The sequence below is a fragment of the Macaca mulatta genome, chromosome 1 (assembly GCF_049350105.2).
Source record: "Macaca mulatta isolate MMU2019108-1 chromosome 1, T2T-MMU8v2.0, whole genome shotgun sequence".
Classification (NCBI taxonomy): domain Eukaryota; kingdom Metazoa; phylum Chordata; class Mammalia; order Primates; family Cercopithecidae; genus Macaca; species Macaca mulatta.
The window spans coordinates 79,821,016-79,845,936 of record NC_133406.1 but is presented as its reverse complement, the minus strand read 5'-3'; the positions used below and the strand labels follow the sequence as shown (position 1 = coordinate 79,845,936).

The following is a 24,921-nucleotide window of genomic DNA, read 5'->3' as shown; positions in this document are numbered from 1 at the left end:
CTCAATTTTAATTTTTCACACAGAATTGTGTAAGGTGAACCAGCTGAGATGTCTATGGTGTTGGCTACTGTTAGTGCTGTTAATTGTCAGTCTTCCTCAGTTAGGGCAAGAACAAGATGAATTTTTCCCTCCCAAACTGATGTAGATGGTCTGCCATTGCAGGCTTCACTTTCAACATCATCTTATTTCTTCTTAAAATAAGTTATCCATTTTTAAACTGCTGATTTATTTAGGGTATTGTCCCAATAAACTTTTTATAAAGAGTCAATAATTTCATCGTTCTTCTACCCAAACTTCATCATAAATTTGATGTTTGTTCTTGCTTCAATTTTAGCAGAACTCATGTTGCAATATAGGAGTCCTTTTTAAATGAATGTCTTATCCTTCTTAGTGCCTCAAATTAGATTCTGTTCAGGCATGTTATAACAAGTTAGTACGAGTTTACTTTTGTGTCAAAAATGTTTGAAATCCACACATCTTTATATATATATATACATATATATATATAAAATACACATTTTCTATGAACTTTTTGAAGACCCCTCATATAAGCTAACCATTTTCTTCTTCTCATTTTTATTTTGCATATAAGTTCTTGGAGGTTAATTTTACAAATTTATTTTTAGGTAACAGAGACTGTGACAGGATTTTAGAAATATTTAATATATAGCCAATGATGAAAATAATGACAACTGAGACTGACTGTGCATCTCCTCATTGTAAAGCAAAGCTGAGGACTTCTTTATATTTTAAGACAGCTGTATCTTTTTAGGTGAAATATAGAGTTGTTTCATTGTTGCACAGAAGTGTAAATATGTATAGAAGGGTGTACGTAGAGGCTGTAGAGCCGAATACTTCACTGTGCCAGTTGTCAGCTTATTTTCTTTCAGCTCCAAATCCATCCTTCATTCCCTATTCTGTGGGTAATGCAGCTGGACCCTGCAAATACTTCTTCTAAGTCAGCTGACATAACGTTAAGCTTTGTCAGTAGAAGGCATTGGTAGAATACTGCAGGAGGAAGGGGACTCTCTTTCTGATTCCAGTGTATTTGTTTCATCAACCTCTTTCAGCATACCTGGTTTCTCCAGCATCCAGTTCTAGCAGCCCAGGAACTTCTCCAGAACTTGGTTTCTACAATACAGGTAGCTTTTCTAGTATACAGATTTCACTGCAAATGGCAGCCAGCAGCGCCTAGCAGCCAGCAGCACCTAGCAGCCAGCAGCTTTCCCTGGCACCTCTTCAGACAGCTTTGTAGCAAAGTATCGCCAGCAAGATGCATCCTGCAAACAGTTTCCTGAGTTTGGAATTCCCTACTCTTTGCCTCCAAACATTCCTATCCTTTAATTCCCACCACAAAATCACCTTCCCAAAGTCTTTCCTGATCCTTCCAGTTAGAGTTCATTGCCTTCTTTTCTGAATGGCCACAGCACTCTATCTTTGACTTTTTCATGTATGTTCACTTTCTACTCTGTGTCATACTTATTTGTGTAGTTATCTGATTGAGCACAGTAAAAACTGAGAATTTAGCAGAATTCTTTGGAAATGGCTGGCACCCACCAAATATTGGTTAATGAATGAATCAGTTAATCTGGAATCATGCTGTGTTAGCTCAATAAAGGAGTAGCTCTGAATACGGAGGGACTCTTTTGAAATAGTAAGGTATATGAGGACTGGAATAAACAAGAAGTTTTTCTGGGGGAAGGATATATGGGATTTGGAGAGGCAGAGGGGAGGGAGGCCTGGGATATGATCGCTGGTGTAGACACAGCATGAGCAAAGGCATGGAGGTGGTATGGTAGAGAGCTGTCATGTGTTGCAGGGACAAGAAGGAGACTGGCTTAGCTGGAGTGAACGATCTTTGTTGGGGAAAGTAAAAGTTTAGATATGGGGCAAGTGTACACCTTGGAGGATGATGAGGAATGTTTTATGAGCTAAATAATCCAAATCTTCCCTAGCTGCTCACATATTTTACCTGAAGTGTGCATTCTTTACATCACACCCCCCTCCCACACACACACAAGGAAAAGGGAGAAGGGGTTGCCACTACTTTACCTACCATTCTCCCATTTCAGGGTAGGGAAAATTTCATAAAATGGATTATCTCTCAGGTTCTTCCAGATGGAAGTGGTCAAAGGCAGATGCTGTGTTTATAGCTCTGTGTTTATAGATCTCGCTGAACAGTGATGCAAAAGTCCTGGGCCCTCTTGCAAAGGTCTTTATTCAGGGAGAGAGTTGAAGAAGAATATTGGTTGAGGTCTTCAAACAAAATTTTTAATATTTTTTGCTTATTACATGAGAAAAATATAACTGTAAAGTCATCCAAACCAGTAACCAGGGTCACCATTTTCCACGCACCCATAGAAAGCTGGCTCAAGACTGATCCACCTTGTCCTGTGCTGTAACATCAGGACGGTGGGGTCATCAGTTGACTCATTCCCTAGTATCAGCAGATGGATAGGGGATGGGAGGTAATGACATTGTCTCATTTGCTTTATCTTACGTGAGATACACACAAATCGAAACAGATACCTCCTAGGATCTTACAGGCCATAGCAGACCCTTCTCTAATTGTTCGTACATTGTTTGTAAAATTATATTCAATATCTAACCCTGAACATAATGCTTATGACTTCCTTTTATTTTCCAAGGGGAGAGTCTCATAAGAAAATTCTGTGGAAAATCATCTCCCAACATAGGCAATACCTGCTTCCCCCCTTTTCTCACCCTCTCAAAATGTGAAAATCACAAACATCTTTAGGATATCCCTTTAGGGAGACTGTCCTTAGAAGTTGAGGAGTCCAGAATTAATTATTGGATCACTTGTTTTCAAATTTGTCAGATGGCAGAGAACCTGAGAGTCATGTGAGTATTAGGAATTACTAATGTAGATACTTTTAGTTCCTTATGAAGTGTAACAATTTTCTCAGCTAAAAATATGACTATAGTATTCATATATTTATCTAGTAGGAAACTATACACATATGTTTATTAACAAAATAAATAGCTATGATGACAGTGGCAAAAATCCCAAGCTGCCCAGCTAGGTATGATTAATGACTTCTGAGCTTTTCAATTAATTTCAAATATACATATATATATATATATATATTTTCTTATAATGTTATCTGCCAGGACCTGCCACCAATCAGACAATCACAAGTGTAGAAGGCTAAATAAATAAAAGTAGGAGAAAAGCCTAAAATTGAAAAGAAATTAGCCATCAATGTAATTTTTCTATGATTTAGAAAAAGGCTACCATTACTTAATTTTATCAACAGAATACTTCTGCTTTGGGGAAGACAAACATTCCATGAGAGACAAATCTAAGAACCTCTGGAGTATGCAATAGTTATCACAATATTTTGATTACACAAATTTCAGAACAAATGTGGTATGTTAAAGACAGATTAATTTGGCAGCAGTGTTCAAGATGAATAGGATTTGGTGGAGAAAAATAAGTCATGGTGCACAGGAAGCCATTGCAGTGTCTAAGTGTGAGGAAATAGATTCTGGATGAGGTAGGTGACGGCCTAAGTGGAGGAAAATATGTGTAAGAATCATCACAAAAACAGAAATGTGAGGACTTGAAGAGTCATTCAGTATAAAAGATGATGAAAATGATGGTCAAGTTTCTAGTCTGAGTAAGCAAGATATGAACTAAAAATAAGTAATTTGGGAGAGGAAATTTGAGGAATTAAAGTGAATGCATTCAAAAATACTTTTTATTTGAAGTGATGGTGTTAAAACTAAATATAAAACTATAAAAATATAGTAATGTTTAACAACCACATAAAAAGATGCTCAACATCACTAAGCATTAGGGAAATGCAAATCAAAACCACAGTGAGACACTGCTTCACACTCATTAGGATTGCTACTATTAAAAAAAAAAAGAAAAAAAAGAAAAGAAAAGAAAAAGAAAATAACAAGTGCCAGCAGGGGTGAGGAAAAGTTGGAACCCTTGCGCACCATTGGTGGAAATGCAAAATGGCACAGCTTCTACAGAAAAGAATATGACCATTCCCCAAAACATTAAATGTTGAATTAGTATATAATTCAGCAATCCCACTTCTGTATATATATATCCAAAATAATTGAAAGTAGGATCTCAAAGAGATTAGTTCTACTTTTATTTTTTGAGATAGGGTCTCACTGTGTCACCCAGGCTGGAGTGTAGTGGTGTGACCTCTTGCAGTCAAACTATCTTCCCACCTCAGCCTTCCTAGCAATTGCGATATGCCAACATGACGAGCTATTTATTATTATTATTATTATTATTATTATTATTATTATTATTGTAGAGATAGGGTCTCACTTTGTTGCCCAGGCTGGTCTCAAACTCCTGTGCTCAAGGAATCCTTCTACCTGAGCCTCCCAAATTGCTAGAATTACAGGTGTGAGCCACTGCACCTGGCTCAAAGAGGTTTGTACACCCATGTTCATAGCAGCATTATTCACAACAGTCAAAAGATGGAAGCAACCCAAATATCCAATGAGGATGAATGGATAAACAAAATGTGGTCTGTGCATACAGATAGAATATTATTCAGCCTTAAAAAGGAAGGAAATTCTGACACATGCTACATCATGGATGAACCTAGAGGACATTATGCTTAGTGAAATATGTCAGTTACAAAAAGACAAAAGTTATGTAAATTGGCTTACATGAGGTGCCTACAGTAATCAAATTCATAGAAACAGAAAGTAGAATGGTGGTTGCCAAAGGCTCAGAGTGGGGAGGGGAGAATGGGAAATTGTTATTTTCTTGATATGGAGTTTTAGATATGCAACATGAAAAAGTTCTGGAGCTTGGCTGCTCAACAATGTAAATATACTTGACACTACTGAACTGTACACTTAAAAATGGTTAAGATGGGCCAGGCATGGTGGCTCATGCCTGTAATCCCAGCACTTTGGGATGCCGAGGCAGGAGGATTGTGAGGTCAAGAGATAGAGACCATCCTGGCCAACATGGTGAAACCCCGTCTCTACTAAAAATAGAAAAGTTAGCTGGGCTTGGTGGTGCATGCCTAGAGTCCCAGCTACTTGGGAGGCTGAGGCAGGAGAATCGCTTGAACCCAGGAGGCAGAGGTTGCAGTGAGTCAAGATCGCACCACTGCACTCCAGCCTGGTGACAGAGTGAGACTCTGTCTCAAAAAAAAAAAAGTTAAGATGGTAAATTTTATGTTATGTGTATTTTACCACAGTTAAAAAAGTAAAAATACGATACTGTAGTGTTGTGAAAGGAAGGAAAAATGATACTTAATGTTAGCAAAGGGTTTTAGATGAAGAGATTGAAGGGTCATTGATGCCTAGGGCTCTACTTTATGAAGCAGCCACACGGCGGCAGGAATTTTAGAAGGAATATCTCTAAACTTCATTAAAACTTGTTAAGGTAGGTATTATTTTACTCATTTTAAAAGATGGGACAAGTGACACTCAGAGAGACTAAATAACTTGACTAGGACCCATAGCTGGCCAACGATAACACCAAGCTTTGGGCTCTATAGGATATGGTGTCTCAGAGTACCATGTTGTTTCTACTGAAGGGAAAAAAGGGCTGAAGCCTGAGCTCAGGAAAGCTACAAAAATGTATAGGCACAGGAGGGAGACAAAAGTCAGAAAATATTTAGCAGAAAAGTGGTTAGGGAGAAGAGGGGCTGGGGAGCAGAAAAGCGCAAGGTAGTGGGAGTCTGAGAAAGAATTCTGGGGAAGCAATTTTTGTATCTGCCTATTTTTGTGTAATTTCTTATCATACTACCTTTGTACTTAATTACTCCAATTTTGTTGAGAAAAGCAAGCTAAATGAGCCTCATTTGTTTTAATTCTGCTTGTACTATGTTGTTGACCTTTTTGAAGTCATGTTTTAAAAAATCACTCTGTGCTGCTTTCTATTTAATTCTTTATTTAACTGTTTGATCCCACTGCAAATACTCACTGTAGGTGTCACTCAATATATGTTCTCACTGAATTATCTGCTGGACTACCCTAGAAAAAAACAAATTTACCCAAGTTGGATCTGCACCTCTCTGTCCCATGGCCTGCCCCTTCCATTACCCACTAAGTGTGTGCGCATATACTCAACCACCCACACCCCGCAGCACACACACACACACCCACACCATGATGTATCAGATGTCTCTATGTCTATTACTTAGTACTAAAGGACATAAATTCTTCAAAACCCTTGGCTTTCATTTAGAGATTTCAATTGTTACATAGTAGATATTGAATAAGATGCCATCATCATCGTAGGTACTAATAAAAATGAAAAAAATGCTTCCAATTATAATTATGACATCATCAAGAGATGTTAAAATGTAAGAACTTTGTCTGTAAAGTCAGTTAAATATGCTTGTATGAAACTTTACTGTAATAAAAAATATATTAAAATACATTCACCAAGTGCTTAATATAGATTCACAGATGGACTAAAGGATCCAACGTTGTATTTTGCATTCAAAGAGAGGAGCTTCAGTTTTGCTCTATGCCACAAACCATCGCCGCTCTGCTCTCCTCTCCTCTCCAACCAGTGCTTCCTGGTCCTCCACAAAGACCGGAAGAGGCCAGCTCTAGGTGGAAGAGGATCTACAGGGTGTTGACCAAAAGAGTAGAACTCTTTAAAATATTTGAAGAGGTTTATTCTGAGCCAAATATGAGTGACCATGCATGGTGACACAGCTCTCAGGAGGTCCTGAGAACATGTGTCCAAGGTGGTCTGGGTGCAGCTTGGTTTTAGACATTTTAGAGAGGCATGAGACATTAATCAAATGCATTTAAGAAATGCATTGGTTTGGTCCATAAAGGTGGAACAGCTCAAAGGTGGGGGAGCCTCCAGGCTATAGATGAATTTAAGTATTTTCTGGTTGACAATTGATGGAGTTTGTCTGAAGACCTGGGATAGATAGAAAGGGAAAGTTCAGGTTAAGATAAAGACTGTGGAGACTAAAGTCCTTTTGCAGTCTTATAGTGGCTGTCCTTAGAGACAATAGGTTACAGATGTTTCCGTTTCAGATCTTGGTTAATCTCTTTAGGATTGGGAGAGTCTGGAAGAAAAAGATCTAGTTATGCTAATAGAGATTTTTTATAGATGCAAATTTTCCCCTACAAAGAAAAGCTTTGCAGGGCCATTCCAAAATATGGCAAAGAAACATGTTTTGGGGTAAAATATTTTGATTTTATCTTTGTCTCCTAATGTTATGCCAGAGTCAGGTTGGAAAGTAAATCATTATATGTGTGTGTGTGTGTGTGTGTGTGTGTGTGTGTGTATATATATATGGTTAAATAAAACTCATCTGTTGAGAATTTATGATTTGTAGGGCATGACTCCCCAGACCCCTTAGATAGGAATTTGGGCAAGATAAAAAAAAAATCAGAGTTTAGTCCTCAAGGGCTAGAGACCACTTACCTTACTCTCACATTCCTGGTTTAGATCAGTGATTTCCAACTACCCACATGGATTTCCAGCAACGTTTACTTAATTCTTCCACAGCACCCTGAACATTTTAGCTCTTTTCTTGCCTGACCATAAACATTTCTGACCCCCTCATCCATGTTAATTTGTGTTGTTAATTTATTTTTCACTTAAGAAGGTAAATTTTACTTTAGATTCAGATGTTTAATGGAGGCACAGAGCCCTGATACTCCCATTATAAAGCTTCTTCTCATTTACACATGACCTCATTTACAAGTTTCATTTATGAATTACAAGGTTTTATTTATAAATTTCCTCCTTTATAAGTTGTCTCATTGTAAAATAAGGTTAATAATAAATAATAATAATAATAATTCACATTGTAATTACAAGCCTTCAATGAAATGGTACATGTAAAGCACTCAGCCTAGTGCCAGGTGCATGTGGCTAACACTCAATTAGTGGTAGATATGATTAATAATATTGTTACTCTGAAACTAACAGAACCAAACAGAAAACTGGGGAAACATTTGTAGGGCATTCATGCTTGTGATATCTCCTTGACTGTGTAAAAGATGAAGATGTTTCCTTTGCGTTCCTGGACTGTTGAGGTTTTGTTTTCTGTGCACCAATAGGAATATTGCCTATTTCTCAATATTCTTATGGTGAAGTCAAAGATTTTGATTCCTTAGGTGGAATCAAAGATTTTCTGATTGGAGATTGGTTGAGTTTATCTAAAGACCTGGAATCAATAGAAGGAAGTGACTGAGTTAAGATAAGGGGTTGAGGAGACCAAGGTTTTTATTATGCAGATGAAACCTCTAGGTAGCAGACTTCAGAGATAATAGTAAATGTTTCTTATAAGCCCTAAAAAGGTGCCAGACTCTTAATTCTCTCCTGAATCAGGAAAAAGACCTGGAAAGGGAAGGGGATTCTCTATAGAATGTAGATTTTTCCCACAAGAGACAACTTTGCAGGGCCATTTCAAAATATGTCAAAGAAATATATTTTGGGGTAAAATACTTCTATTTATTTCAGGCCTGCTATCTGTCATGTTGATATCTTACTGCTACAAATAGTCTGTTTTGTCAGTCTTGAGGTTGCTGTTTGAATGTAAATGCTGGTCAGATGTGCCTGAATTCCATCAGGAGGAGAGTGTAATGAGACATGTCTGACCACCTATTCCCATCATGGCCTGAACTAGTGTTTCAGGTTTACTTTAGAAGGCCCTTGGCTGAGAGGAGGGGGCCATTCACTTGGTCGAGGGACTTAGAATTTTATTTTGGTTTAATGATAGCAATTTGATTTCTGTGGCCTAATTTGTTCTCTGAGATGGGGTTTCCACTTGGCTTCTAAATAAGACTCACTTAGTAGTCTCTGATTTGGTTGGAGACATTTCTTTCATTTTAGTTCTCAGGGGCATTCTTTCTAGACTGCTGGGTATCTCAAATGGCTTAAAATGTCAGGTTTGGGCCACAGGAATGTATTCTTTGTTTTTTTAATCAGAAAGTGGATGACACGTGTTTGCATGTCAGCAAACTCTCATTAAAAAGTTCCCTCTGTCCTTTAGTACTTGACTGTCACGAGCAAGGAGACCTTTGGCCAGGGGAATAAAGATGACTAATGATGGGGCTCAGGACATACTACCCCAAAATACGCCTTTTGACCTAAGGATTATTTTGAACTATTTTGGGAAATAGCAAACACAGAGAAGCTTTGGAAACAAATTAGCTTTGAAAGCAGAGTTACCATTTCATAAGACAAATTTACATCTTTAAAGAAAACCTCCATTGTAAGGGTGTGTCCTTTACTGCATCAGAAAGAAAATAACTAATTCTCCAGAGAAGGCATCAGCTTAAATCTAGTTATCAAATACTATGCTTCTTTTACGGTGCTTTTCCTGGCCAACTTTTCTTTTTCTTTTTCTATTTTTTTTTTTCAGACAGAGTCTCACTCTGTCGCCCAGGCCAGAGTGTAGTGACATGATCTCGGCCCACTGCAACCTCTGCCTCCTGGGTTCAAGTGATTCTCCTGCCTCAGCCTCCTGAGTAGCTGGGATTATAGGTGCCCACCACCACACCTGGCTAATTTTTGTATTTTGGGTAGAGATGGGGTTTCACCACATTGGCCAGACTGGTCTCAAACTCCTGACCTTGTGATCTGCCTGCCTCGGCCTCTCAAAGTGCCGGGATTACAGGTGTGAGCTACTGCGCCTGGCCATGGCCAACTTTTCTTAATTGCATCATTCCCCTCAGCCTTCTCTCCTTGTTTCAGAGAAAGATAGTAGTTAAGGGTGAGGTCTAGGATAATTCTTTGAGATCTGCTGCAGAGATTTACTCATTTCTCTGCATTGTCTCCCATAGGTACACATTTTATCAGACTTCTGTTTGTTTTTCTCTTGTTAATTTGTCTTTTTTACAGAGAAGCTCAGCAAAAACTCATGCAAGGTGAAAGAAAATTTATTGTTTTCTCCCCTACACTTTCTGGAGCTTGGGCTCTGATGGCTGCTCTGGCTTAATTGGTTGAGCATCTGGGTGCTGGCTTCAGCTTGTCTGAGTTCAAATCCTGACCCTTCTTGCTGTGCAAGCTTGGGAGAATGATCTCACCAACCTCGCACAGGTACAGCCCGTTTAAGAGGTAGACCATAGTCCCTTTATTACAGGATTAAGCGAGTTACTGGATGAAAAGTGCCGAGAACAGTGCCTGTCGCAGAGTAACTATTGTTATTGCAAGTAAAGAATCAGAAAAATGCTAAATTCACAGTCAGCCTGGGAAAAATGTCAAAAGGAGTGCCCATGAACGGTCAATGGACCAAAGACCCTTAGATTTGATAAAGATGTAAGCTTTGTAACGGTGTCTTATTTCCTAATGTTAAGTACAAATTATGAAAGGCTATTGTTTTGTATTAGGCCCCCAACAGACCAGACTAAAAATCAAAATGGAATCACCCATGCCAAAGTTCCATATGACCAAACCGAAACTAAGTTGTTATTTCATTTTCCCCAAAATCAGGACAGAGCAATAACAGTCAATGTTCCAAGCAGACCAGTTTCAGTCTTCAATGAGCAGGATAACGAAGTTCCCTCTGTTTTAATCCTTACAACAAAAGTTAACCCGATGTAACCTGATGCTAACAAATCTGTTATTTCTCTATTGTTCTGTTTCCTTGTTCTCACCTTATAAGAGAAGTAACTTTCAAATGACCAGTCCACATTTTGTTCTTTGCTTCTGGTTTTTCAATCCCCTCTGTCTATAAAATGAATCCCCTCTGCTAAACTCTTTGGGATGCTTATTCTATTTTATGGAATGAGACATTGCCCAATCCTAGAATTGCAATAAAGCCAGTCAAGATCTTCAAACTAAACGTGTAATTTTGTCCTTTGTCAAATCTGGTGACCACAAAGGGAACTGAAGGAGACTGCTGAAAACCCTGAGACCTTCTGAGAAACATAGGAAAAATGCTGTAATCCCTTTTGGTGGGGTGGGAGTAAAGGGGTTCCTCCGTCTTTCTCGTGGAGCTCCAAGAGTCATAATTAAGTTCCTCTCAGGTTGGAGCTCTGTTGTCCTTTGCATTTGAGCTCCCTGATATCTTTGGCCTTTGGGGTACAAAGGGTTAGTTTATATAGTGAAAGAGCACTTGACTGTGTGTTACCAGGTGTTACTTTGTGCTGTGGCAGGCACATGACCTTTCAGTTTGTGGTGACTGATGAGTCACTGACAAAAAGGCTGCAGTTTTTAAGGTAACTGATGGCAGTTACAATAAGTAGTTATTACTGAAGGGGGGCTCTTTATTTTTTTCTCTTGTTATATGCTGAGGTCTTATAGCCAAAGCCATCTCAGCTCTAAGAGACCCAAGATCATACATAAAAATGGGATCCTTAATTTATAACTAGCTGAGTACTTCGCCTTCTGGTGTTCTTGCCTTTTTCATGTCTAAGAACTATGACCTTGGAAGCTGCAAATATTTACAAAAGTGGCAAAATCTTACTAAAGATAATTCAGAATTACAGGGCCATTATACGGAACATTCCAGATGAATAATGCTGTTCATTCAACAAGTATACTTGAATCCCAAGTCTCTCAAATTTAGCAGAGAGAATGTCATTCTAAATATTAATATTATTCAGAAGACTCAAAGAGACAGGATTCTAACTTTTAAAAAAAAATTATTTGTGAAGAGCTAATAAAAAGCTAAAAAGACTGGGCGCGGTGGCTCATGCCTGTAATCCCAGCACTTTGGGAGGCAGAGGCGGGCGGATCACGAGGTCAGGAGTTTGAGACAAGCCTGGCCAAAATGGTGAAACCCTGTCTCTACCAAAAATACAAAAATCAGCTGGGCATGGTGGCGTGCACTTGCAGTCCCAACTACTCAGGAGGCTGAAGCAGAATTGCTTGAACCCGGGAGGCAGAGGTTGCAGTGAGCCGAGATCGCACCACTTCACTCTGGTCTGGGCGACAGAGCGAGACTCCATGACACACACACACAAATCTAAAAATGCAAGATACCGTCCACATCAAGGACAGTAAAACTGATACGATTCCTACGACTCCCCTCTATCCCGATTTGCCTGAGTATGTAGTCTACTAACTCTCAGTCTGACTTGCCTTTCTTCTCTGAAAACAAAACAAAACAAAACACCACAGTTAAACAGTTTGCTTACAAGCACTCAAAAAGTCAGGAAATAATCCCAGAGTGACTTACACTCCCTAGGTGATAATAGAACTCAGAGCCATAGTTAAAAATTTTGTTAAATCTAGGGAAGACTTCAAAAGGTTTCTGCAGAATTCAGGGTCTTAATTGAAATTTATCACCTCAAGATATTCGATCTTTACCAACTAATTCACATACTGGTGAAAACCAGGGAAGCCCAGAAATGGATAAAAGAGGCAGAATGGTATTACCGGACAAGCTCCCACCTGGTCCATGTATAGGCCTAGCAAAGCCTGAAAAATCGCAATTGACCATTTGAAAGCTGTTTCCAATGTGTTTCAGCTCCATGCCAACCAACAACCTAGAATGACCTTGGGCCTACCCCAGAGCACTTCTTTAATAAGCAAACCCTAAAACAGCAGTTGCTATTGGTGCAAACAGCCAGGACACTGGAAAAGAGGCTACTCCCAGAGATTTCAGGAAAAGCTCCTAAAAGCAGGCTTTTCACTCCCTGATAATTTCCATGTTAACTATCAGGATTGATGGGCCTTAGAGGGAGCCCTTCTAACCTTCTACCAGTTGTTATCCAATCTAGGTAGACACCAGAGCCACTATTTCCATTTTCAATCCCACTATTACAGGACAACCACTCTTTTGGATAAAGAAGAAAATTTCTGTTGTGGGGAATATGAAATCAAGTTCTATTCTTGAATCCAGGCATAGAAATACCTTTTTGCCATGTTAGTTAAAGGGCTTCATCTTTAAGTCAGTAATCTAACTAACAAGTAAGATAAATTGAAAAGACTACCTATCAACTATATGGTCCAAAAAATTCAACTTTCGACATTTGGCTGGCTATTTTGAAACTTTTTGTAAAAGAGATTGGTATCTATAATGAAAACCTCCATTTGTAAGGGCCTCTCCCTCTATTCACCTAAACCCCTAGAAACTATACAATGGTGAAGACATGGGTATAAAGTTCACATAATAAACCTTACCTTTAAGGTGCTTTTCCTGGCCATTTTGTCTCAACTGGACCTGTATCTATGTTGTTCTTTGGGCAAATAATGATGTTGACATCTAAGATCTGTGCCTTTGAGATGTAAATTTTCTACTTTGTTTTACCTAAGAGTCATGTCTTCGAAAGTGCAAATTAGGGTTGCCTAGCTATTATTTAGGACAGTGAAACAGATGATTGGGAGATTTATAGTATAAAACGGAGAAAAAAACTATTTTAACATTGACAAATAAATAATCTTATAAAAGCTATAAGACCTGCTTCTGTCTGTGTGTCTATATGTTCATATGTGTTATGTGTATGTGGTATTTCTCTCTGAAAATATATCAACGGGCTGTAATTAATTAACCTAAAGAAAAAAGTAAACACTTTAAAATATTTTATCAGAAAAATAGAAATTAACTCAGATGCCTTTTAGTGCATGTGACCTGGGTAAATCTTTGGTAAACACGACTAGATTAATATTTTGGTTTAACAAAAACAGCTGTGTCTTCTGATCAACAAAATAGCCATGTATTTAACTTTAGAGTTCTTGCTTAGGTGGCTACTGCCTAACATTTGCACACTGTAAAAATAGTTAACAGGGAAATAACTTCAGATGATGGCTAGTTTTCTTCAGTGTCTCCTAAAATTTTTATAAACAGTTCAAACATAAATTATAAAAACAAGTAAATTAGATGAATGGGAATGTGGTAAAAGTTTATATGTAAGCTTTTTCAATGATTATGGACTGGGTGTGGTTGCACTTTGGGAGGCCAAGGCAGGAAGATTGCTTGAGCCCAGGAGTTTGAGACCAGCTTGGGCAACATAGTGAGACCCCTTCTCTAAAAAAAAATTAAAAATTATTTGGGCGTGGTGGTGAACATCTCTGGTCCTAGTTACTTGAGAGGCTGAGATGGGAGGATCACTTAGGCCCAGGAGTTTGAGGCTGCAGTGAGCTGTGATTACACCACTGAACTCCAGCCTAGGTGACATAGCAAGACCCCATCTCAAATAAAAAGAGATTATGTTTTATAAAACATCTCTCTTTAAAAATAGTCTTAAGAATCCCTTTTTTGGATAAATGGAATCTTAAGTGTATGTTATATTGAATTAAATAGTAAATATTCATTAAATGTCTGAATCATTTCCAAAATAAAGTTAAATACTGAAATGTTAATTGTTAACATAAGTTTATTTTTGGTTTCTTAAATTTATAAAATGACAAAATATATTTGAGCCTGATAGTAAATGTCATGGATGTCCATATAGAAGACCACCTAAACAGGCTTTGTGTAAGCAACAATGCCGTTTATCCCCTTGGGTGCAAATGGGCTGAGTCCGAACAGAGAGTCAGCAAAGGGAGATAGGAGAGGGACAGCTTTATAGGATTTGGATAGGCAGTGGAAAGTTACAGTTGAAGGTGATTATCTGTTGTCAGCAGGGGAGGGGGTCACAAGGTGCATGTTGGGGAGATCATGAGACCCATTGTCCAGGACAAGAATGTCGTAAGGTTGATTGATCAGTTAGGGTAGGGCAGGAACAAGTCATAATGGTGGAATGTCGTAAGGTTGGTTAATCAGTAAAGGCAGAAACTGGCTGTTTCACTTCTTTTGTGGTTTTTTGGCTGCTCCAGACTTCTTGGTTCCTGCAGGCCATCTGGATGTATACGTGCAGATCACAGGGGTTACAGTGGCTTAGCTCCAGCTCAAAGGGTTGACATTCTTGTCTTGTATTTATAAAATATAAAGTCATAAGGAAAGATAAATAGTGTAAGTTCCTTCTGGGTGTTTTGGAGGGGGTGGGGGTGATGTTTCTCAGGGCTGCTTCAAGCATGACCAGGGATTGCTTGTGGACACCTTAAAGAAAATTCAATTTTATAATGAGTTAGTCCAGTAAGTTCTGGGTCTAAGGCACATTTTTATGTGGCTACCAAGGTACCAGTTACATATTTTTGAGCTTGTACTGCCCTAATAAAATAAGCTCACTAAAAACAGTAATCAGGCATATTGGCTTTAATGTAGGTGGGGATGAGTTTTTAGGCCAGGGAAGGAATAATTTTTTTTTAAATTATACTTTAAGTTCTAGGGTACATGTGCACTATGTGCATATGTTCAGGTTTGTTACGTAGGTATACACGTGCCATGTTGGTTTGTTGCACCCTGTGTCCAAGAGTTCTCATAGTTCAATTCCCACCTATGAGTGAGAACATGCAGTGTTTGGTTTTCTGTCCTTGTGATCATTTACTGAGAATGATGGTTTCCAGCTTCATCCATGTCACTGCAAAGGACATGAACTTATCCCTTTCTATGGCTGCATAGTATTCCATGGTGCCACATTTTCTTAATCTAGTCTATCATTGAGGGACATTTGGATTGGTCCAAGTTTTTGCTATTGTGAATAGTTCCCCAATAAACATACATGTGTATGTGTTTTTTCAGTAGCATGATTTATAATACTTTGGGTATATACCCAGTAATGGGATGGCTGGGTCAAATGGTATTTCTAGTTCTAGATCCTTGAGGAATCACCACACTGTCTTCCACAATGGTTGAAGTAGTTTACACTCCCACCAACAGTGTAAAAGCATTCCTATTTCTCCACGTCCTCTCCAGCATCTGTTGTTTCCTGATTTTTTAATGATCACCATTCTAACTGGTGTGGGATGGTATCTCATTGTGGTTTTGATTTGTATTTCTTTGATGACCAGTGATGATGAGCATTTTTTCATGTGTCTGTTGGCTGCATAAATGTCTTCTTTTGAGAAGTGTCTGCTCATATCCTTTGCCCACTTTTTGATGGGGTTGTTTGTTTGTTTTTTTTTCTGGTAAATTGGTTTAAGTTATTTGTAGATTCTCGATATTAGCCCTTTGTCAGATGGGTAGATTGCAAAATTTTTCTCCCATTCTTTAGGTTGCCTGTTCACTCTGATGGTAGTTTCTTTTGCTATGCAGAAGTTCTTTAGTTTAATTAGACCCCATTTGTCTATTTTGGCTTTTGTTGCCATTGCTTTTGGTGTTTTAGTCATGAAGTCCTTGCCTATGCAAATGTCCTGAATGGTACTGCCTAGGTTTTCTTTTAGGGTTTTTATGGTTTTAGGTCTAATGTTTAAGTATTTAATCCATCTTGAATTAATTTTTGTACAAGATGTAAGGAAGGGATCCAGTTTCAGCTTTCTACATATGGCTAGCCAGTTTTCCCAGCACCATTTATTAAGTAGGGAATCCTTTCCCCATTTCTTGTTTTCGTCAGGTTTGTCAAAAATCAGATGGTTTTAGATGTGTGGTGTTATTTCTGAGACCTCTCTTCTGTTCCATTGGTCTATCTCTGTTTTGGTACCAGTACCTTCCTTTTTTGATTATTGTAGCCTTGTAGTATAGTTTGAAGTCAGGTAGGGTGATGCCTCCAGCTTTATTCTTTTTGCTTAGGATTGTCTTGGCAATGTGGGCTCTTTTTTGGTTCCATATGAACTTTAAAGTAGTTTTTTCCAAATCTGTGAAGAAAGTCATTGATAGTTTGATAGGGCTGGCATTGAATCTATAAATTACCTGGGGCAGTATCGCCATTTTCATGATATTGATTCCTCCTATTCATGAGCATGGAATGTTTTTCCATTTGTTTGTGTTCTCTTTTATTTCATTGAGCAGTGGTTTGTAGTTCTCCTTGAAGAGGTCCTTCACATTCCTTTTAAGTTGAATTCCTAGGTATTTTATTCTCTTTGTAGCAACTGTGAATGGGAGTTCACTCATGATTTGGCTGTCTGTTTGTCTGTTATTGATGTATAGGAATGCTTGCAATTTTTGCACATTGATTTTGTATCCTCTAGACTTTGCTGAAGTTGCTTATCAGCCTAAGGAGATTTCGGGCTGAAACAGTGGAGTTTTCTAAATATACAATCATGTCATCTGCAAGCAGGGACAATTTGACTTCCTCTTTTCCAAATTGAATACCCTTTATTTCTTTCTCTTGCCTGATTGCCCTGGCCAGAACTTCCAACACTATAGAAGTGGTGAGAGAGGGCATCCCTGTCTTGTGGCAGTTTTCAAAGTGAATGCTTCCAGTTTTTGCCCATTCAGTATGATATTGGCTGTGGGTCTGTCATAAATAGCTCTTATTATTTTGAGATACGTTCCATCAATACCTAGTTTATTGAGAGTTTTTAGCATGAAGGGCTGTTGAATTTTGTCAAAAGCCTTTTCTGCATCTATTGAGACGATCAAGTGTTTTTTGTCATTAGTTCTCTTTATGTGATGGATTAGGTTTATTGATTTGCATATGTTGAACCAGCCTTGCATCCCAGGGATGAAGCTGACTTGATTGTGAGAGATAAGCTGCTGGATTTGATTTGCCAGTATATTATTGAGGATTTTTGCATCGATGTTCATCAGGGATATTGGTCTAAAATTCTCTTTTTTTGTTGTATCTCTGTCAGGCTTTGGTATCAGGATGAAGTTGGCCTCGTAAAATGAGTTAGGGAGGATTCCCTCCTTTTCTATTTATTGGAATCATTTCAGAAGGAATGGTACCAGCTCCTTTTTTTTTTAACCTCTGGTAGAATTTGGCTGTGAATCCATCTGGTCCTGGACTTTTTTTTGGTTGGTAGGCTATTAATTATTGCCTCAATTTCAGAATGTTTGATTGGTCTATTCAGATATTCAACTTTTTCCTTGTTTAGTATTGGGAGGTTGTATGTGTCCAGGAATTTATCAATTTCTTCTAGATTTTCTGGTTTATTTGCATAGAGGTGTTTAAAGTGTTCTCTGATGGTAGTTTGTATTTCTGTGGGATTGGTGGTAATATCCCCTTATCATTTTTTATTGCATCTATTTGATTCTTCTCTTTTCTTTTTTATTAGTCTGGCTAGCGGTCTATCAATTTTGTTGATCTTTTAAAAAAAATCAGCTCCTGGATTCATTGACTTTTTAAAGGGTTTTTTGTGTCTCTATCTCCTTCAGTTCTGCTCTGATCTTAGTTATTTCTTGCCTTCTGCTAGCTTTTGAATGTGTTTGCTCTTGCTTCTCTAGTTCTTTTAATTGTGATTTTAGGTTGTTGAGTTTAGATCTTTCCTGATTTCTTTTGTGGGCATTTAGTGCTATAAATTTCCCTCTACACACTGCTTTAAATGTGTCCCACAGATTCTGGTACGTTGTGTCTTTGTTCTCATTGGTTTCAAAGAACTTATTTATTTCTGCCTTCGTTTCATTATTTACCCAGTAGTCATTCAGGAGCAGGTTGTTCAGTTTCCATGTAGTTGAGCGGTTTTGAGTGAGTTTCTTAGTCCTGAGTTCTAATTTGATTACACTGCAGTCTGAGAGACAGTTTGTTGTGATTTCTGTTCTTTTACATTTGCTGAGGAGTGCTTTACTTCCAACTGTGTGGTCGATTTTGGAATAAGTGCAATGTGTTGCTGAGAGGAATGTATATTCTGTTGATTTGGTGTGGAGAGTTCTGTAGATGTCCATTAGGTTCACTTGGTGCAGAGCTGATTTCAAGTTCTGGATATCCTTGTTAACCTTCTGTCTTGTTGATCTGTCTAATATTGACAGTGGGGTGTTAAAGTCTGCCATTATTTTTATGTGGGAGTCTAAGTCTCTGTGGTCTTTGAGAACTTGCCTTATGAATCTGGGTGCTCCTGTATTGGATGCATATGTATTTAGGATAGTTAGCTCTTCTTGTTGAATTGATCCTTTTACCATTATGTAATAGCCTTCGTTGTCTCTTTTGATCTTTGTTGGTTTAAAGTCTGTTTTATCAGAGACTAGGATTGCAACTCCTACTTTTTTATGCTTTCCATGTGCTTGGTAGATCTTCCTCCACCCCTTTATTTTGAGCCTATGTGTGTCTCTGCATGTGAGATGGGTCTCCTGAATACAGCACACTGATGGGTCTTGACTCTTTATCCAAGTTGCCAGTTTGCGTCTTTTAATTGGGGCATTTAGCCCATTTACATTTAAGGTTAATATTGTTATGTGTGAATTTGATCCTGTCATTATGACGCTAGCTGGTTGTTTTGACCATTAGTGAATGCAGTTTCTTCCTAGCATCGATGGTTTTTACAATTTGGCATGTTTTTGCAGTGGCTGGTACTCGTGGTTCCTTTCCATGTTTAGTGCTTCCTTCAGGAGCTCTTGTAAGGCAGGCCTGGTGATAACAAAATCTCTCAGCATTTGCTTGTCTGTAAAGGATTTTATTTCTCCTTCACTTATGAAACTTAGTTTGGCTGGATATGAAATTCTGGGTTGAAAATTCTTTTCTTTAAGAATGTTGAATATTGGTCCCCACTCTCTTTGGGCTTGTAGAGTTTCTGCCAAGATATCTGCTGTTAGTCTGATGGGCTTCCCTTTGTGGGTATCCCGACCTTTCTCTCTGGCTATCCTTAACACTTTTTCCTTTATTTCAACCTTTGTGAATCTGACAATTATGTGTCTTGGGGTAGCTCTTCTCAAGGAGTATCTTTGTGATGTTCTCTGTATTTCCTGAATTTGAATGTTGGCCTGCCTTTCTAAGTTGGGGAAATTCTTCTGGATAGTATCCTGAAGAGTGTTTTCCAGCTTGGTTCCATTCTCCTGATCACTTTCAGATGCACTAATCAAATGTAGATTTGGTCTTTTCACATAGTCCCATATTTCTTGAAGGCTTTGTTCATTTCTTTTTACTCTTTTTTCTCTAAACTTCTCCTCTGGCATTACTTCATTAATTTTATCTTCAATCACTGATACCCTTTCTTCCACTTGATAGAATCAGCTATTGAAGCTTGTGCATGCGTCACACAGTTCTCGTGCCATGGTTTTCAGCTCCATCAGGTCATTTAAGGTCGTCTCTACACTGTTTATTCTAGTTAGCTTTTCATCTCATCTTTTTTCAAGGTTTTTAGCTTCCTTGCGATGGGTTCAAACATCCTCCTTTAGCCTGGGGAAGTTTGTTATTACCGACCTTCTGAAGCCTACTTCTGTCAGCTCATCAAAGTCATTCTCCATCCAGCTTTGTTCCATTGCTGGCGAGGAGTTGCCATCCTTTGGAAGAGAAGAGGTGCTCTGATTTTTAGAATTTTCAGCTTTTCTGCTCTGGTTTCTCCCCATCTTTGTGGTTTTATCTACCTTTGGTCTTTGATGTTGGTGACCTACAGAAGGGGTTTTGGTGTGGATTTCCTTTTTGTTGATGTTGTTGTTATTCCTTTCTGTGTGTTAGTTTTCCTTCTAAGAGTCAGGTCCCTCAGCTGCAGTCTGTTGGAGTTTGCTGGAGGGCCACTCTAGACCCTGTTTGCTGGGTATCACCCGTGAAGGCTCAGTTGGAAATGCAGAAATCACCATCTTCTGCATTGATCATGCTGGGAGCTGCAGACCAGAGCTTTTCCTATTCAGCCATCTTAGGAATAATGTTTTACATACCAAGCTTTTTGTCCCCATTTCCCATCATATGAATAGGATTTCTTGTTGTCAAGTCAATGATCTATTATATCACCCTTTTCCCACAGGTGTGAGTGGCGGTCTGAATGGAGAAGATCAATAGCTCTGATTGCAGATCCTATGCAGGAGAGAATATAAGTAAAATAATATTTGTCTCCTGAGTTATGCTGCGGCTTGCAAAGACAGAAATGTCCCAAGCCTTCTAACAAGCAATGGCATACTCCATGTTGTCCTGGATGCCAGTCTGGTTGCTGAATATGTGGAACTGGCCCCGTATATGCATACTCTTGTCTATTCCTTTAAGAGTAAGCTTGAGCACACCATGGGCAATAGTTACTGTGGGGTTTCAATAAAGAGTGAATAGAGCTGGAGGAGTTGACGGGCAGACAATAAGTGTGAAAGGTGTGAGGAGGATATTAACACTTGAAGGTTGTGAGAACTGTAGAGGGTAAGTTGAGCATAGCTTGTGATTTTGAGGGCCTCTAGAAGCATTAAAGTGGCAGCTGCCACTGCTTGCAGACATGAGGGCCAGCCTAGAACTGTGAGGTCAAGTTGTTTGGATAGAAAGGCTATAGGTTTTGGGCCTGGCTCCTGTGTGAGAACTTCAGCAGCACAGCCTTGTATTTAAGCTGCGTGTAAGGAAAAAGGTTGGGACGAGTCAGGGAGTGCTAGTATGGGAGCTGTTTCTAGGGTCCTTTTGAAAGAATGAATGAAAGAATGAGGAAAGGACTTAGGGTCTTTGGGATCAGCTAAATTGCTTTTAGTGAGCTTGCAAAGTGGTTTGGTTAGGATGGTAAAGCCTGGTATCCAGAGTTGGAAGTATCCAACAATGCCTAAGAAGGAAAGGAGTTGTTGCTTGGTGGTAGGGATTGGGGTCTGGGAGATTAACTGAATGCAGTCTGCAGGAAGAGCAAGTGTGTGTTGATGGAGGACTATGCCAAGATATGTAACACTAGGGGAAGAAATAGGGGCCTTAGAGGGGAACACTTGGTACCCCTTCAAGTAGAGATGCTGAAGAAGTAGGATAGTGTCCTGCTGGGAATATTGGTAAGAGGGGCTGCAAAGAAGGTCATCAACATATTAAATAAGGTAGGAGGCAGATGGGGGAAAAGAAAGTAAGTCATGAGGACAGCCTGACCAAAGTAGTGTGGGCTGTCCCTAAAATCTCAGGGTAGGACAGTCCAGGTGAGTTGCTGGGACTGGTGGGTGTCAGGGTCAGTCCAAGTAAAGATGAAAAATAGTTGGGAGGAGGGATGTAAAGGGATAGTAAAAAAGGTGTCTTAGAGGTCAATAACTGAGTAATGAGTTGTGGAAGGGGGTATTGAAGACAGGAGAGTGTAAGGGTTTGGCACTATAGGATGGATGGGAATGACAATTTGATTAATAAGGCAAAGATACTGAACCAACCTGTATGACTTGTCTGGTTTCTGGACAGGTAGGTTAGAGGAGTTGTAAGGAGAATTTGTAGGCTTTAAAAGGCCGTGTTGTAACAGGTGAGTGATAATAGGCTTCAGTCTTCTTAGAGCCTGCTGTGGGATGGGATACTGGCATTAAGTGGGGTAAAGGTGATTGGGTTTTAATGGAATGGTAAGGGGTGCATAGTCGGTTGCCAAAGAAGGAGTATAGGTATCCAATACTTGTGGATTAAGGTGAGGAGACACAGGAGAGGATGCGAAAGAGGCCTTGAATTGGGCAAAAGTCCAGCAATGAGGTGCGGTTGTAGCCCAGGAATAGTCAGGGAAGCAGATAATTTGGTTAAAATGTCTCAGCCTAATAAGTGAAGTAGGCAGGTGGGGACAATTAAAAAAGAGTGTATAAAAGAATGTTGTCCAAGTTGACACCAGAGTCGGGGAGCTTTAAGAGGTTTAGAAGCCTGGCCGTCAATACCCACAACAGTTATGGGGGCAAGGGAAACAGGCCCTTGAAAAGAAGATAATGTGAAATGGGTAGCTCCCATATTGATTAAAAAGGGTTACCCTGGCCAGGCGCAGTGGCTCAAGCATGTAATCCCAGCACTTTGGGAGGCCAAGACGGGCGGATCACGAGGTCAGGAGATCAAGACCATCCTGGCTAACATGGTGAAACCCCGTCTCTACTAAAAAATAGAAAAAACTAGCTGGGCGAGGTGGCGGGTGCCTGTAGGTCCAGCTACTCGGGACGCTGAGGCAGGAGAATGGCTAAACCCAGGAGGCGGAGCTTGCAGTGAGAGGAGATCGCGCCACTGCCTCCAGCCTGGGCGACAGAGTGAGACTCTTTAAAAAAAAAAAAAAAAAAAAAAAAGGATTACCCTCCACTGTAAGAGCTACCCAAAGTTCAGCATCCGTGGTGGTCCAGGGGGCTTCTGAGGTGATCAGGTGGTGTCAGTCTTCAGCCGCTAAGCTGAGTAGATCTGGGAAGGAGTCAGTCAGAGAACCTGAGGTTTTTTCCAGCAGGTCTAGGAGTGGCTGTAATCCTAGTTGGACAGTCTGACTTCCAGTGGAGTCCTGCACAGACAGGACAAGTCTTAGGAGGAATCCTGGGCTGCGGCATTCTGAGGCCCAGTGGCTGAGTTTTTGGCATTTGAAGCAAGGTCCATGAGGAGATTTTAAAGGAGACCCTGGAGGCTGTGGGTCTGTTGTTTTGAAGTTTTTGTGTGCCAAAGGCGTGGCCGGGGTTTGTCTTACAGCGGAGGCAAGCAGTTGCAGCTCTGAAACACATTGCCGCTTGGCTGCGTCTTCTCTGTTGTTGAACACCTTGAAGGTGAGGTTAACTAAGTCTTGTTGTGGGGTTTGAGGTCTGGAATCTAGTTTTTGCAGTTTTTCCTAATGTCGGGAGCAGACTGGGTAATAAAGTGCATATTGAGAATGAGACGGCCTTCTGGCTCTTCTGTGTCCAGGGCTGTAAAACGTCTAAAGGTAGTTGCCAAGTGGGTCCTGAACTGGGCTGGGTTTTTATCCTTACCTTGGGTGGCTTCTTTAAGCTTGTCATAATTAACAGCTTTGTATGCTGCCTTTTTTAGCCCTTCAACTAGGCAAGAGACCATATAATCTCACCTAGTTACTCCTCAGGAGCCTGTTTGGTATTCCCATTGGGGATCCTCTCAGGGAACTGCCCTGGTGCCATCTTGGAGACCTGGTTCATGACTCCGGCAGTTATCAGTGTGAGATTGGGCTAGGTTATAAACTCTTTCTCACTCAAATGGGGAGAGAGTAGAGGTCAGATTGATGTTTAAGTCACTCCAGATTAAATTGTAGGACTGAGTTAAATATTGGAATTCCTGTATATATTTAGTGGGGTCTGATGAGAAAGAGCCCAAATGCTGACTGATTTGGGAAAGGTCTGATAGAGAAAAAGGTACATGAACCCTTATTCCAGCCACCTCTCTAAGAAGAAATTGTTGGGCAGGTGGGGGAAAGCTAGTCATGGAATGAAACTGTAAGCTGGACCAAGTGTGAGGAGGGGAGGTGATAGAAGAATTACAAGGTCAGGGAGCAGAGGCTGAGGAAGAATTGGGACTTGATTCAGCATGCCGAGAAGTGGCTTGGGGAGGGGAAGAAAGGTGAGAGGGGTTTGAAGAAAAGGAGGATTCAGAGGACTCTGAGGTTGGGGTAGAGACTGAAGAAACAGACAGGAGAGAAAGAAGAAAGATTTGGGATGAGTCGCATTGGGAGCAGAGGCTAGGGAGGGAACGAAGTGTAAAAAATGCTTGGACTTAAGGCACCTCAGACCATTTGCCCATTTTTCAATAAAAATTATCTTGGTCTCGTAGGATGGAGAAATCGAAAGTGACGTCTTCTGGCCGTTTGAAACTATTTTTGAGTTTGTATTGGGGCCAAGTGGTATTGCAGAAGAAAAAAAGATGTTTGGGTTTTAGGTCAGGTGTTAGTTGAGGAGGTTTTAAGTTTTTACGAACACAGGCTAATGGGGAAGAGGGAGGAATGGTGGGCAGAAGGTTGCCCATAGTGAAGGAGGTAAATTTGAAGAGAAAGGTAAAGGCAGAGAAAGGGAGGTGGTCAGCTATCAGGCTATCAGTAGGCATCCCTGACTGAGTCCTGAGCTGCAATGTGGGTGAGCAGCCAAAGCAGGTGTCCCTGCAATCAACTTGCCACCAGGGGAGTACAGGTGAATGATCAAGGCAGACGTCCCCACAGTGATCAGACACCAATGGAATGTGGGTGAATGATCAAAGCGGGTGTCCCCACAATGACCAGACACCAAGAGAAGACTGTCTTCCTGGGTCCATGGCCAATGTTGGAGTTTTTGAATCCACAGACAAAAATGTGTCTCCCTTGTCTTTACTAGAGAGGGAAAGGAGCTGAAATTGAAAGGAGAGAGAGATTGGAGGATAGCAAGAGAGCCTGGAGAAGAGAGTGAAAAAGACCAATGACCTGATTTGAAATTGGTGAGATGTTCCTTGGGTTGGTCTGAGGACCCAAGGTCATAGGTGGATCTCCTCATGGAGAGAAGGCAAGGA

General features: G+C 40.0%; 1 long non-coding RNA gene across 1 annotated transcript; it reads right to left on the bottom strand.

The window, feature by feature from the left end:
* Positions 1 to 203: 203 nt before the first annotated feature.
* On the bottom strand, positions 204 to 24,921 carry LOC144337647 (uncharacterized). Its single transcript, XR_013411058.1, has 3 exons — positions 24,836 to 24,921; positions 2,057 to 2,214; positions 204 to 407 (listed from the first exon to the last, which is right to left on the bottom strand). It is a non-coding gene; the product is annotated as an uncharacterized LOC144337647 (long non-coding RNA).